The sequence below is a fragment of the Triticum urartu genome, chromosome 7 (genome assembly GCF_003073215.2).
Source record: "Triticum urartu cultivar G1812 chromosome 7, Tu2.1, whole genome shotgun sequence".
NCBI lineage: Eukaryota > Viridiplantae > Streptophyta > Magnoliopsida > Poales > Poaceae > Triticum > Triticum urartu.
In genome coordinates this window covers 39,640,868-39,654,215 of record NC_053028.1, presented here as the reverse complement: position 1 = coordinate 39,654,215, position 13,348 = coordinate 39,640,868, and positions in this window count along the sequence as shown.

The following is a 13,348-nucleotide window of genomic DNA, read 5'->3' as shown; positions in this document are numbered from 1 at the left end:
ACACTGACAAGTAACCTGGCCACACCATGAGTCCGAGTAAACGGCATACCCACTTGCTCGGTTTTTTCGATCAAAGATCCAAGACTGCAGACCACCCTAGCATCACCGAGAGGCTTGGAGGGCGCCCCCAAAAAATGCACCCAGACTTAAGACATTGGTGTGCCTTTGGGTTCTGTTTGCTTCCAAGCATCAAATTCAAGAATACAATCGGTACCCGGCACACGAGCTATACCAAACTTAAGCAATTTCTTCGGCTCTTCCACTGACGGGAAATCCACCTTGTATAGATTATCATCCAATCGAATAAGCTCCCAACGAGAATCCCCGGGAGCAAGCTCGTTCAGGCGCTGCATAACTCGTGCCTTAGATACGTATCCCTTCGTTACCTTGACCAGCCCTGTAGTCAAGTTGCGTGGTGAGTCCGGGATTACGGCGGCGCGGGTGACTCAAAGAACATCAATTCCTCGCAACACACGCCATACATGGTCACCGTCGGTAGGGGAAGCATCAACACAGGACACACACCCGAATCATGAGCAAGTTTTGCACATGTGCCACACAACTCTGTGGTACACTCAGCAATAAAATGCCCTTGCTCACCGCAACAGTAACAAATCATCTTTTCTTTCCTGCGCGCCCATTTAGCAGCCCGCTCACCATCCTTATCCGAAAGTCCGTCAGAACCAGGCTCCCGACTCTTGGCCCCATCCTGCGAGGGCAATGGGACCTTGGTAGAAGCCAGTGCAGTAACCACAGCCATGGCCTCACCTGATACCGCAGCAGACTGCTCGTTCATAGATTCCGACGACTTGCCCACATCATGCACCTCATCTTCCACCGTGACGGTCGTAGCCAGTGCCGGTGGAGGAGGGGGGCGATGTCTGTAGTGAGACGGACGCCTCACCCCGCCCCGACCACCATGATAGCCCCGGTAGCCGCCTCGGGAACGATAGTCTGGCCCAGACGCCCCTTCCATAATATTTCCCGGCAGCGCGAAAAACGGCCTCACCTCGGAGCCGTCACTTTGCCACGCGTATCCACGCCCGCCCCCGGTCAAAGACGATCCTCGGTGTTGTCCATCACCGTAGGCGTTGAATCCATCATCGCCCCACCGGCCTCGAGGGGGCGCACGCGTGACCTGCGCCGAGGTATCCGCGGCCCGTCCCCTCGCAACACCTTCAGCCGGGCGGCGATCTCCATCCACTCCGCGACCAGCAGCGGCAACAGGTCCGGCCCCCGCGCGGTCCCCGTCGGACGCGGCGCCTGTCCCGTTGGATGAGCCCGCGCCGTTGTGAGCTGCGGCTGTTGTCCGGTCTTTTGTGGCGGCAGAGCTGGCCTAGGGTTAGCCTGAGGCGGCTCCCTAGGGTTAGGACCCGGAGGAGCAGACCGGTTGGGCGGGGGCGGTTGCTTCTGTTGGGGGGGCGGAGCGGCCTTGTGCGGTGGCGGCTGTCCTTGCCCTTGCCCTGCCATGCCTGCGAACTGGGAGCGGCGCAATGGTGGAATTCTGACGGCGCGCCCCTGCGATGCAAAAGGGAATCCACGACGAGCAACTCTACGTCCCTGCGATAACAATCCTGCATGCAACAAGCCTCCCGACAGCTCCTCATGCAGCCCAATGGGCCCAGGATCCACCGACATCATCCGGGCCGTGCTCTGGGCCTCATACCCAGCCCGATTCAGGCAATACTCGGCCGAAACATGCTCAGGCCCATCAATACCAAGCAGAAGATTCAAATGCACCGACCGCGACGCCCGAATCGCCCTCAGATCGGCGGCCGTCGGCGGTGGTTGAACTACTGCCGGACCTCGTTGCTTTTTCTTCCGCGTAACCCTCGTCCATCCCTCCGAGGAGAGATAATCTGACAAAGTGTGAGGCGCCAAATTTACCTTGGGTAGAGGTCCTTTCCATGGCTTGATCTTCATCGACGAGGGTTTACCGAGTTCCTTCGATCTTTGATGCAAAACCTTCCTGTCCTGGAGCCTCTTGGCCGGATCGAGCACCAAGCCCGCTTCATACTGATGCATGGATAACGATGTCCCAAGACGCGCCCACCCTCATCTTCTTCGTCTTCGTCTTCATTGTCCGCGAGCACCCAAAACCTTCCTCTGATGTTCGGCTTGATTTTTTGTCTAAAAAGACCACCTGTCAAACGTAATTGACAAAAAAGACTATCCCTGGGTCACATTGACAAAACAGACCAGCTTGAACGTGGCGGCAGGCGCGGCAGCCAACACGTGGCGCCTGCCGCCTCGCGCGGAGGCGGCAGCCCCTGCCGCCACAGGCCCGGGCGGCAGGTGGCCAGCCACAGCATTCGGCGAACACAGCTGACGCGCGACAGAACGGAGTACTACTGCATCCGTGGGATTCCCTCGAATACGTGCATGCAGCGAAGTACTCTTTCTCTCTGTTTATTACTCTCTCTCTCTTGTCTCTTGCATGCATGCAGCCCATTATTAGTTTTTTACTACTCCCTCCATTCCAAAATATAATGCGCCCGCTCTTTCCAAGGTTCAACTTTAACCATAAATTTAATCAATGAGACCAACTGCGGCGGAAGAAAAAATTATATAATTGAAAACTTCTTTCGAATACGAATTCACTGATATAATTTTTGCTCCCGCCGCAATCGGTCTTGATAGTTAAATTTACGGTCAAAGTTGAAGCACGGGGATAGAGGAAGCACTACATTATGCAATGGAGGGAGTAGCTCTCTCTCCCTTGCATGCAGGCGCAGCGTGCACAGGAATGCATCTCGCGTGGAGGACCAAAGGAGCAGTGGTGCCGCCACACCAGGAGGCGGCAGGGCCCAGCTGCCCAGCTTCTGTTCCGTCGCGTGCCGGCCGCGTTTGCTGAATCCTGTGGTGGGCAACTAGCCGCCTGGCCGCGTTTGCTGAATCCTGTGGTTGGCAACCAGCCGCCTGGGCCTGTGGCGGCAGGGGCTGCCGCCTTCGCATGTGGCGGCAGGCACCACGTGTTGGCCGCCACGCCTGCCGCCACGGTCAAGGGGTCTTTTCTGTCAATTTTATTCAAAAGGGGTCTTTTCTAGCAATTTTGTTGGTCAGGTAATCCTTTTCAATAAAAAATCGTTCGGCTTAGGTACTATACTCTCGAAGTCCGACGTGAGATCAACACATTCAATCGGCTCCTCCTCGAGCAAACTCTCCTGCACACAATCACGAACGGTAATTTGAAAATAATCAATAGTAAAACACGCACCTGCGTGGATCCGTTCATCCACATCCAAATAGCAGCTCGCGAGAATGTCATGATCTCGATCTCGGATCGTCATCCATCTTGAGGCCGCATGATAGTAGATGAATCCGTCCCTCCCTGATCCGATCTTCTGGCCATCGTCAAACTGAACTTTTCATCTCGCTGGATGCAAATGAGGATCATCTTGATCCAGATCCGCATCAGAACCTGATTCAGCCGGCCCCCCCTGAGCTGGACCAGGCGATGGCGGTGCCAGCACCAGCTGCGGTGGATCGGGTTGTGCCTGTGCGGCCTCCCACACCGGCGGCGGCGGTGGTTCTGTTGGTGGCGGAGACGACGGCGGCGGGGTCGCCCCGCTATCGCCCTCACCCTCTCTTTCAATCTCCTGCCTCACTTTCAACTTGCAATGTTGTGAACTTGTTTCATGAAGAAAGGGCATCACCAAGCTGGCAAGTAGCACACTTTTAAATTCAATGTCAGGGGATCGTAGGTCCGTGGAAGATCTGTCGGTAGTATGCAGCAAGTGTGCTCTGATTACCCTTTTTTACACGTACTTGAATGATCGATCGGAGAACATGTCCCTGTCTGTCGTCGATTGGGGTCATTAAGGAAGATCACGCTTTAAACGGTATACTATACTTCTATATAATCTCCGGGAGGATTGGGGTCATCAAGCTTTTGGAGCAGCAACGTTGCAAAACAGAGGAGGATTATATGCACTTGAGAGGAACTGCGACGTTCAATTTGTGCAAGCTCTATATTTAAAAAGAGTTATATACTCACCATTATGTTGCATGATTCTACGACTTTAAGATCCTAACCAATCACTCTGATTCTACGATTTTTATTTGTGTAACCTAAGTTTTTACGATTATGATAGTTAAGATTCTACGATTTGTGATTCTATCATTGAAGTTCCAACATGATTACCCCCGTTCCGATGGTGCGTCTAGCATCGTCGAAGGGCGTGCGGAGGTTTGTCTCCGTCGGATCTTGTGGGATTCGATCGGTGTTGGTCTTCAGTGAATCTATTTGGATCCGTTCTTCGTTCGTCTTCGTTTAATTGTTTACATGTTTGGTTCTCCTGATCTACGACTTTCTTCATCGGCGATGGCTGCTACTCTGGTGCACTGGTCCTATGGGGCCTTAGCACGACGACTTCCCGGCTGTCTACTACAACAAGTTTGCCCGACTCCGATGATGGAGGGGCATAGTTGTAATTTTTATTATCTCTGTTGTTCTTTGTACTGCCATGATTGAAGATGGATAGATTGAAAGTTTCTTGCAAAAAAAAAATATCGGTACCAAAATGTTATGTGCATTAACCAACTTAACCGTGACTAGCCTCCTTGTGCACTGGAGATGACAAAAACATGTTCCATTAGCCTCCTTTTGCGCCAGAGATGAAAATACATGTTACTCTGTTTATATCTCAGAGATGTGAAAAGCCATGGATTGCTGTTCTTGTCTTGTTTTTGTTTTTATTATGCAGTAGCAAAACACACACTTTGTTTCTTTTAGTGCAAGCTGGGGGATGCCCTTGCTGATGAAACCACAAGGCTTGCGGAAAAAATTTATGAAGTAACTCATCATGATCACAAATTCACAATGCCAGCCATCATAACTCAGAGCCCATAAAATTGAGATAACATACTAGCAGTATGGACCCAGACTGCCTGGGTCCAGACTGCCTGGGTCCAATGCATGCTGATTTTTTTGAAAAATTAAAAATTCAAACTTTTCAATTTAAAAAATATCTGAAAAAATTGTACAAGTAAACTAGGATGTTATGTGTATGTGTGTAAAATGTCGGGATGAAATACCTTGAAATGATTGTACAAAAAGACAGATTCATGGCCTACGAGGATGAATAGTATCATGTATTAAAAAGCTCGAGATTTGTCTATTTTGCACAACCGTCGTTTCAACGTATTTCGTCCTGAAAATTTACACACTTGTGCATTATGACTCCATGTATATCTTTATTTTCTTCAGAAATTTTTTTAATGTAAAAAATATGGAATTTGATGAAATTTGATTTTTTTTTTCAAAAACTGGCTTCCATGAGCTCAGCCTCCAAAAAGGATTTTCGATTATACCGACATATTATCACTAGTAGAAAAAGGATCAAATGTGAAGCACGTTAGTGCCGGTTTGAATTTGAGCCGGCACTAATGTGACCATTAGTGTCGGTTCCAACGGCTAGGCGGGCGGGCATCATTAGTACCGGTTCGTGGGCAACCTTTAGTACCGGTTCATGCCATGAACCGGTACTAATGAGGCTGTGTCAGGCTATGGTCAGGCCGGGGCCCCCACGAAGACCTTTAGTACCGGTTCATGCCATGAACCGGTACTAGAGTTTCTTTGTAAGCTGATTTTTAATCCCACCTCGCCAAGAGAGAGGCAGTATGAGCGGTTTATAAGCCGTGAGTGCACAGACAATGACGAAGAGTTGCAATGCTCACCTGCATGTTGATTAGCTTCAAGCCTTGCGGAATAGCATAGATTGCACTGAGCTATGTGCAGTGCAGTCTACACTATTCCGAATGGCTTGAAGCAAATTAACCAACATTGCACCTCTTTTTTATTTTTAATAACTTATTTAAACTCCGGACTTCTTTTGTGTTCAGTATGCAGCATTCAAAGCGACGTCATCAATTTCCAATATGTTCTGACATCATTTGTTGTTTTTCGGTCATTTACCTAATTGTTTAGAGAGCTAAATGACCGTGAAATTGAAAATCACTACAAAATGAATCCTGAAAATGTTGAAACTTGGCATGGTATTATCATATCACCCGCATAACATGCGCGAAAGAGTAGAGAGGGTCACGGTAAAAACTGGACGCACTTCGTGTACAAACTGGACAAACTCTTTCGGAGTATCAGGGTTTCGGATAAGAACTCATCTGTTACACGGCCACTTCAATGTTTTTTAAACTTATTTGAACTCCGGACTTTTTTTGTGTTCAGTATGCAGCATTCAAAGTGATGTCATCAATTTCCAACATGTTCTGACATCATTTATTATTTTTCGGTCATTTACCTAATTGTTTAGAGAGCTAAATGACCGTGAAATTGAAAATCACTACAAAATGAATCCTCAAAATGTTGAAACTTGGCATGGTATCATCATATCACCCGCATAGCATGTGCGAAAGTGTAGAGAGGGTCACGACAAAAACTGGACGCACTTCGTGTACAAACTGAAAATAGAAGAAAATAAATAGAAGAAAAGAAATAATGCAGAAAAGAAAAAAACTATACAAAAAATTACTCAAAAATAAATAGAAGAAAATAAATAATGCAGAAAAGAAAAAACTATATAAAAAATTACTCAAAAATAAATAGAAGAAAATAAATAATGCAGAAAAGATAAAATTATATAAAAAATTACTCAAAAATAAATAGAAGAAAATAAATAATGCAGAAAAGAAAAAACTATATAAAAAATTTGTTGGCGCGCTGCCCAGTGGGCCTGCCACACCTAGGGTGTGCAAATGCAGGTTCAGAAGGGTCAGCAGGCTGACAGGGCAGCGCGCCCTAGTTAATTAGGCCCAGAAGCCTGCTATATAGAGAAGCTTGAAGAAGCAGCCGCGGCTGGGTTTATAAACCAGTGCGGCTGCCCTTCGCTCGGCGAGGTGGGACTAAACATTGTGCACTGTGGGTGGCAGCGCACCACCTTTAGTACTGGTTGGTGGCTACAACCGATACTAAAGGGGGAGGGTCTTTAGTACCGGTTCGTGGCACGAACCGATACTAAAGGGGCCGTTTCCCGCCCCTTGGCTTGACGAAAATTGGCCTTTAGTACCTATTGGTGGCTCCAACCGGCATTAAAGACCCCTCCTATATATATGGAAGCTACGAAAAAATTAGTTCATCGACCACCAGTAGTTCTTCTCGATCCAAACTTCTTCGCCGCGCCCGTCGCCCCATCGCGCGCCGCCCTCGCCGCCCCCGCCGCCCGTCGCCGTCACCGCCTGGCCCGTCGCCCCCGTACGTCGCCGCCGCCTCTCGCCCGCTGTGCCCGTCCCCTCGTCGTCGCCCGCCGCCGCCCGTACGCCGCCGCCCCCCGGTCGTACGTACACACACACACAAACACACAGAGACACACACACACACACACACACCACACACACACACACACACACACCACACACACACACATACACACACACACACACACATTGTTTTTACTTATTTTTTATTTTCTGTTGTTTAGATTAATGTTAGATAAATTACGTAGATAATAATGTTAGAATGTTAATGGTTAGATGAATTATATGGAAAAGATGTTAAATATTAATGTCAAATATATTTTACATGAATTAGAACAAGTTGAACTAGTTGAATTAGTATAGCTAGATATTAATTAGGTATATATATGAGATTATTTGAACTAGTTGAATTAATATAACTAGTTTATTTTTAGTATGAAAATTAATAGAACAAGTTTATTTTTAGTAAGAAACTTTAGGTATATGAGATTTGATGATCTAATCAAAATATTACTATATAGAACTACCTACTTTATTTTAGTAAGAAATTAATAGAACTAGTTTATTTTTAGTAAATGCTTAGTTGAATTAATAGAACTAGTTTATTTAGTTGAATTAATAGAACTAGTAAGTGTTTAATGTTTCACCTATATATGAACATAAATGTTAGATATTAGATGTAAATTATATGTTAGATATATATTTAATTTAGTTATATGAGATTTCATTATCTAATTAATTAGTTAAACTAGTTAGTTGAATTGGTTCAATTAATTAGGTATATTCTTCGTAAGTGCTTAGTTGAACTAGTTGAATTAACAGAATTAATTGAATTAATAGAACTAATAAGTGTTTAATGTTTCACCTATGAACATAGGAATGTCGTCTGACGACGAACACGATTTCATTATGTGCGAATACTGCGAAGACCAGCGAGGCCTGTGCGGCCAAAATTTTCTAGTTGATGATAGACGCTCCAGCATCAAGCTGGATGATAACTTCGAAATGGATACAGTAAGTCACAACGACAAGTCTTTTTTCGTAATTAAGCATGACTTATGCTTCATTTTGCTTCACCTTTTAATTTTAATTTTTTACTATTCTACTAGCGTATCCTCTGCCATGCAAGAATTTTTGTCTTGGATAAGATAGGTTTCAGTCCTAACGAAACTATGGAGGTAAAAAGAGTTTACTTAAAGACCGAGCATGGTTATACCTTCAACGTCAAATTATACAATGCAGACACATACACCTATTTTGAATGCAAAACTTGGCAAGCACTATGCAAGGCTTATGCATTTGAGCCTGATATGGTTATCACCTTTGATATTCGTCCGAAAGATGATATTGAAGATAATAGAGACATCTGGGTCGATGTGCAGACGCCTCCAGTTCTACCATTATGTGAGTTTCTCGACCATATTTATGTTTTCGATATGGGATTATTTGAACCAGTTGAATAATTAATAGATCTCAATTAATATTGACAGCTTACTTCCAATCAAGCAAACATGTTCGGCGCTTGGTAGACAGGACCATCCACTGTCCCGGGGCTGAACTAAACTGCGAGAGGAGACAAGTCATTATGTTTCATGGCTTGAGGATCTTGATGCTGTCAAGACAAATTTCTTTTCTACACTTAGAAATATTAGTACTCAAAAGGTGCGACCAATAGTGTTCGTACTGAATTACGGTCACATATATTTAGGAAATATGGTAAGATTTCTACTATTTCTCCTCAGTACATCTTTTGCATACATTATTTTTTTAAGCTAAACTTCATTGCTAAGTATGTTACTATACGATGTTCTTCAACAGGGACTCCCGATGAATGTTGTGCCTGATTGGATCGAGATTAAAGGTACCATGAATATTGTTAGCTTACGGCCAAGATATCCTACAATGCACTTTAGTGCATTCAGAATTTCTAATAGCGAGGAATGCTTAATAGTAAAAGACTGGAGCAAAATTATGAACGATCATAGAGAAGTACTAGGGGGCAGCAATCAGAAGCGCAACCCACGATTAGGAGACAGGTTCATCTGCATGCTCCAATTTGATGAATCAGCAAAGCTATACATTTTCTATGCTATTTTACCTGAGAGAGAGCAGCAGGAGTGATTAATTAGCTAGTTCATGCTCTTAGTACTTGTCCTCTCATGTCCGTGTTCTTCGTCCTGAACTTAATCTCAAAGAGTGATTTGCTTTTGTGGTGTTATGAACGCTTATAATATCATTACCATGTTGAACTCGATGATATCTTTGCTATGAAAACCGTTGGTGATGATATATATGATGCAACAGTTTTTATATTAATTAATATGATGATGATGATGATGATGATGAGTTATTATATCATTTATGAAAGAAATTGCATATTAGTTTCAACTGGATGGATTCTAGTTAAGTGATCAAGTATATATGCCATATGCATATTACCTCGATCACTTAAGTAGGTGATCAAGTATATATAATATGGATATGACATATACTTGATGACTTAGCTAGGATCCACATGCATCCAGTCAAACTAATCACCTGATGATTTAACAACTCATTATGATGTAAAACAATCACTAAATTAAATTGAAAACAAAAAATTAAAGTAAAAATAAAAAATAAAACCAAAACACAACAAAACATTTAGTACCGGTTGGTGTTACCAACCGGTACTAATGTCCTACGCGCCCACGGAGCTGGCTCGTGCCACGTGTTTGCCCTTTAGCACCGGTTCGTGCTGAACCGGTACTAAAGGGGGGGGGGCCTTTAGTGCCTACAATTTAGTGCCGGTTACTGAACCGGCACTAAAGCCCCTTATGAACCGGTGCTATTGCCCGGTTCTGCACTAGTGTATAGTCATCCGGGAGAGAACAAAATGAGTTGGCTCACTGAAATTTACAACGACCATGAAGACCTTCAATACAAAATATCTATGAAGACCTTCAATACAAAATGAGTATGGGCCAAGTTGAACAAAAGCACTTCACATGTACCATAAACGACCAATATTTATGAAGACCTTCAATACAAAATATCTCATGCATTGAACTAGGATAAATGTTTCTTTCCACCACAACATGAGGGGCCAAAATGGCTAACAATGCCTACATATATCACGACCAAGCGAATGATGCATTCTCTTCATGCTTCACAAATAATTTCAATGCATTTCGCCCATACAACAACTGCTCGAGCAACAATGATGCAAGGGAAGCAGAGAGTTATCTTAAGAATAGGAGATACCGGGAAAATAATACTTATGTTGGCTGAGTTTGTGGTGCAATCAGATCGCCAATAGCGTGAATATTTCCCAATGCACATGAGTACCTAATTGAAATTTAGGCTTTATGGTCTATCCCCTATTCCTCTGCGCTTTTCCGTGGTGTCGCTCACAATATACACATCTGAGACTAGGGGGTAGGGACCTTCTTATATTGTCTTTCCAAAAAGTCCACCTCTTATACAGATAAGATTCCTAGTCTTTTTCACTAGTTTCCGGGATAGAGTCCAGGTCAAATTTCCGACCGCAATAAAATTTGTATGTTAATGGATTTTACCCTTGATGTCTCAGGAGCACGCGTTTGTGAGCAACATGCCATAATAAACTGTAAATTCCTCTAACTATGTAGATCAACATTAGGGATGTAATCTAACTGTACGATCTACCTCCTTCCAATCATCAGCGTACCCGGATAGTCCAATATAAATAGTATATTATATTACACTAATAATCGACCAGCTTCCTTAAGCATATAATACTTAAGTACGTGCAGCACGTAATAATTCCATTGTAAACATGTAAAGCAATTTCATGTATAAATACATGTAAAATTCCATAATGAGGTTTTTCGAATATTAGTAATTTAAAGTGATTTGAATATAGTTGCAGGACACATAATTCCAACATCTCCCACTTGTCCAAAATGATCATTCAAATATTCGCAAATTCATGGCCTTAATATGCTTACCAAATACCTCACGACTAATAGGCTTACTCAAGAGTCGGCTATCATATTAACTCTATGTTGAAAACCAAAACACACAAAAAAATTGATACTATTCCTCAATATCTTTTCTTGTTGTGACACTTAAGATCACTAGAGACCTTAGTTTCCGCCTAATTATTCCAGCATAGTTGTCCTTGGCACCTCGGGTATTATTTCCTCGAGTAATTCCACCTTTATAGGCACCTCCAGTATTACTTACTCAAGTAAAATTCTGCACCATTTATTTGTCATCACATATACCAATAATAAGAATAATGCCATATCGAGTCAAAAGATGATAACCATGTTGAATGTAATTTTCAAAACCACATAAATATCAAATCCAATCAATAAATGAAGTTCCGTAAGTAACATGTTTGAATGAAATTCCTGACTTTGGTCAGTGAACTTGCACAATATTAGTACTACAAAAAAATTGAATATGCGGATTTGATGTTGTTGACCATATGTGTGACCAAGTGTCATTAGTTTGATGTTGTGGTTGAAGCAGTGTCTGGTGATTTGGAGCACATTTCTCATCTGAATCGGTCTCTTATGCCACTCCAGCATCCCATTCTTTTTCCTTATGGTGATGAAGGATTTCATGTCGGCATACCTTATGAGGATACTCGACCGGCCCGTCAGCGAGCTCGCCGGCAATCTTCTTCTGCAGCTCCTTCTAAACAAAAGAAAGTTTCTATGTTGGAATACTATTCATATTATTTCCACTAGTAAAAGGGCCCGTGCATTGCAACGGGTTATACATATTTATCTCCCTCAAGTGCTCCATGTAGCCATGTTGATTCTTTCAATCTTCTCGAGCTACTGCACAGTGTTGAAGCTTAGATGTTTACCCTAAATGGAACACTCAGATTGTCAGTGGACAAGTTTAAGGAGCAAAGCTCATCGAAAATCAACCAAAACATTACAAGATAATTGAAAACACTCAAATTATGACACATATTTATCTGAAATATATGAGTGAATTCCGTTTTTTACCCTTTATTTTAACATTTTTGACACTAATTACCCATTTAGCGAGATTTCATTCATTTTACCGCATTTAGCAAAAGTGTTGCCACAATTTACCCTGTTTAAAATTGTGTGAGCATTCTGACCTGTGCCGCATAGAGCATAACTTCTCCCGACCGGCTCGGCACAATGGAGGTCACTCACATCACGTCCAACGCACAACGCCCGAGTCGGCCGCGCGCCATGCTCACCTCCAGTCGCTTCTAGCTTGTGTCGCCTGCCCCAATCGATTGCATTGCCTGTCCAGGCTTCCGACCGAATGCACCCGTCAGGCTCGCTCGAACCTAGTGTTAGATATTGTCAGGCATCGGCGATGGCGACACCGACCGGTGGATTCTCATGGCTCCATCAAGCTCCCCGACATCGGGCTAGGCACGTCCATTTACGTGAACCGCTGCACTGAATCTTCTTCTTGCTTTGGTGACATCAGGACCAAACGTGCAAGCAACTAGACAAGGAAGCTAGCACAGATGGATTGATGAACAATGCCACATGCGCATGCACGCGTAGGTGAACCTGGGCTTTGCATTAGCGCTACATCCGATCGGTCGATCACGATGCCGTCGGCAGAACACCGCGTACCTTGGCGATCGATGGAAGAAACTCTGATCGATAGATTGCAACAGGCTATAGTCTCGAGCCTCACATTTCTTTCTTGCTTTGATCTGGTGATATTAGAACGTGGTGTACAAAGATATATATAGCACCTAGCCCTAGCCAAACTAAGCCTACACGTATCCCATGTGAAGACTGCCTCCTGCCCTAGTCGGACATGGACATCGTGATTTATTCCAATAACCATCAGGCTGTGCTCAGTTGATGGCGGGTCTGTAACGACGGTGCGATCATATCGGGCCTGGCCGGTCGGGAGAAGTTAGGAGGACCGGTTCAACAAGGAGAAAAATAGATAGGAAAAAATCGTCGATGTGGCATTGCTAGCTAGACCTGACAATTTGGACCCGCCAGTCAGAACAGATACAAAATTTTACACAGGGTAAATTGTGGCAACACTTTTGCTAAATGGGATAAAACGGATGAAATCCTGCTAAATGGGGTAATTAGTGACAAAAATATTAAGATAGGGGGTAAAAACTGGAATTCATTCGAAATATATTGAT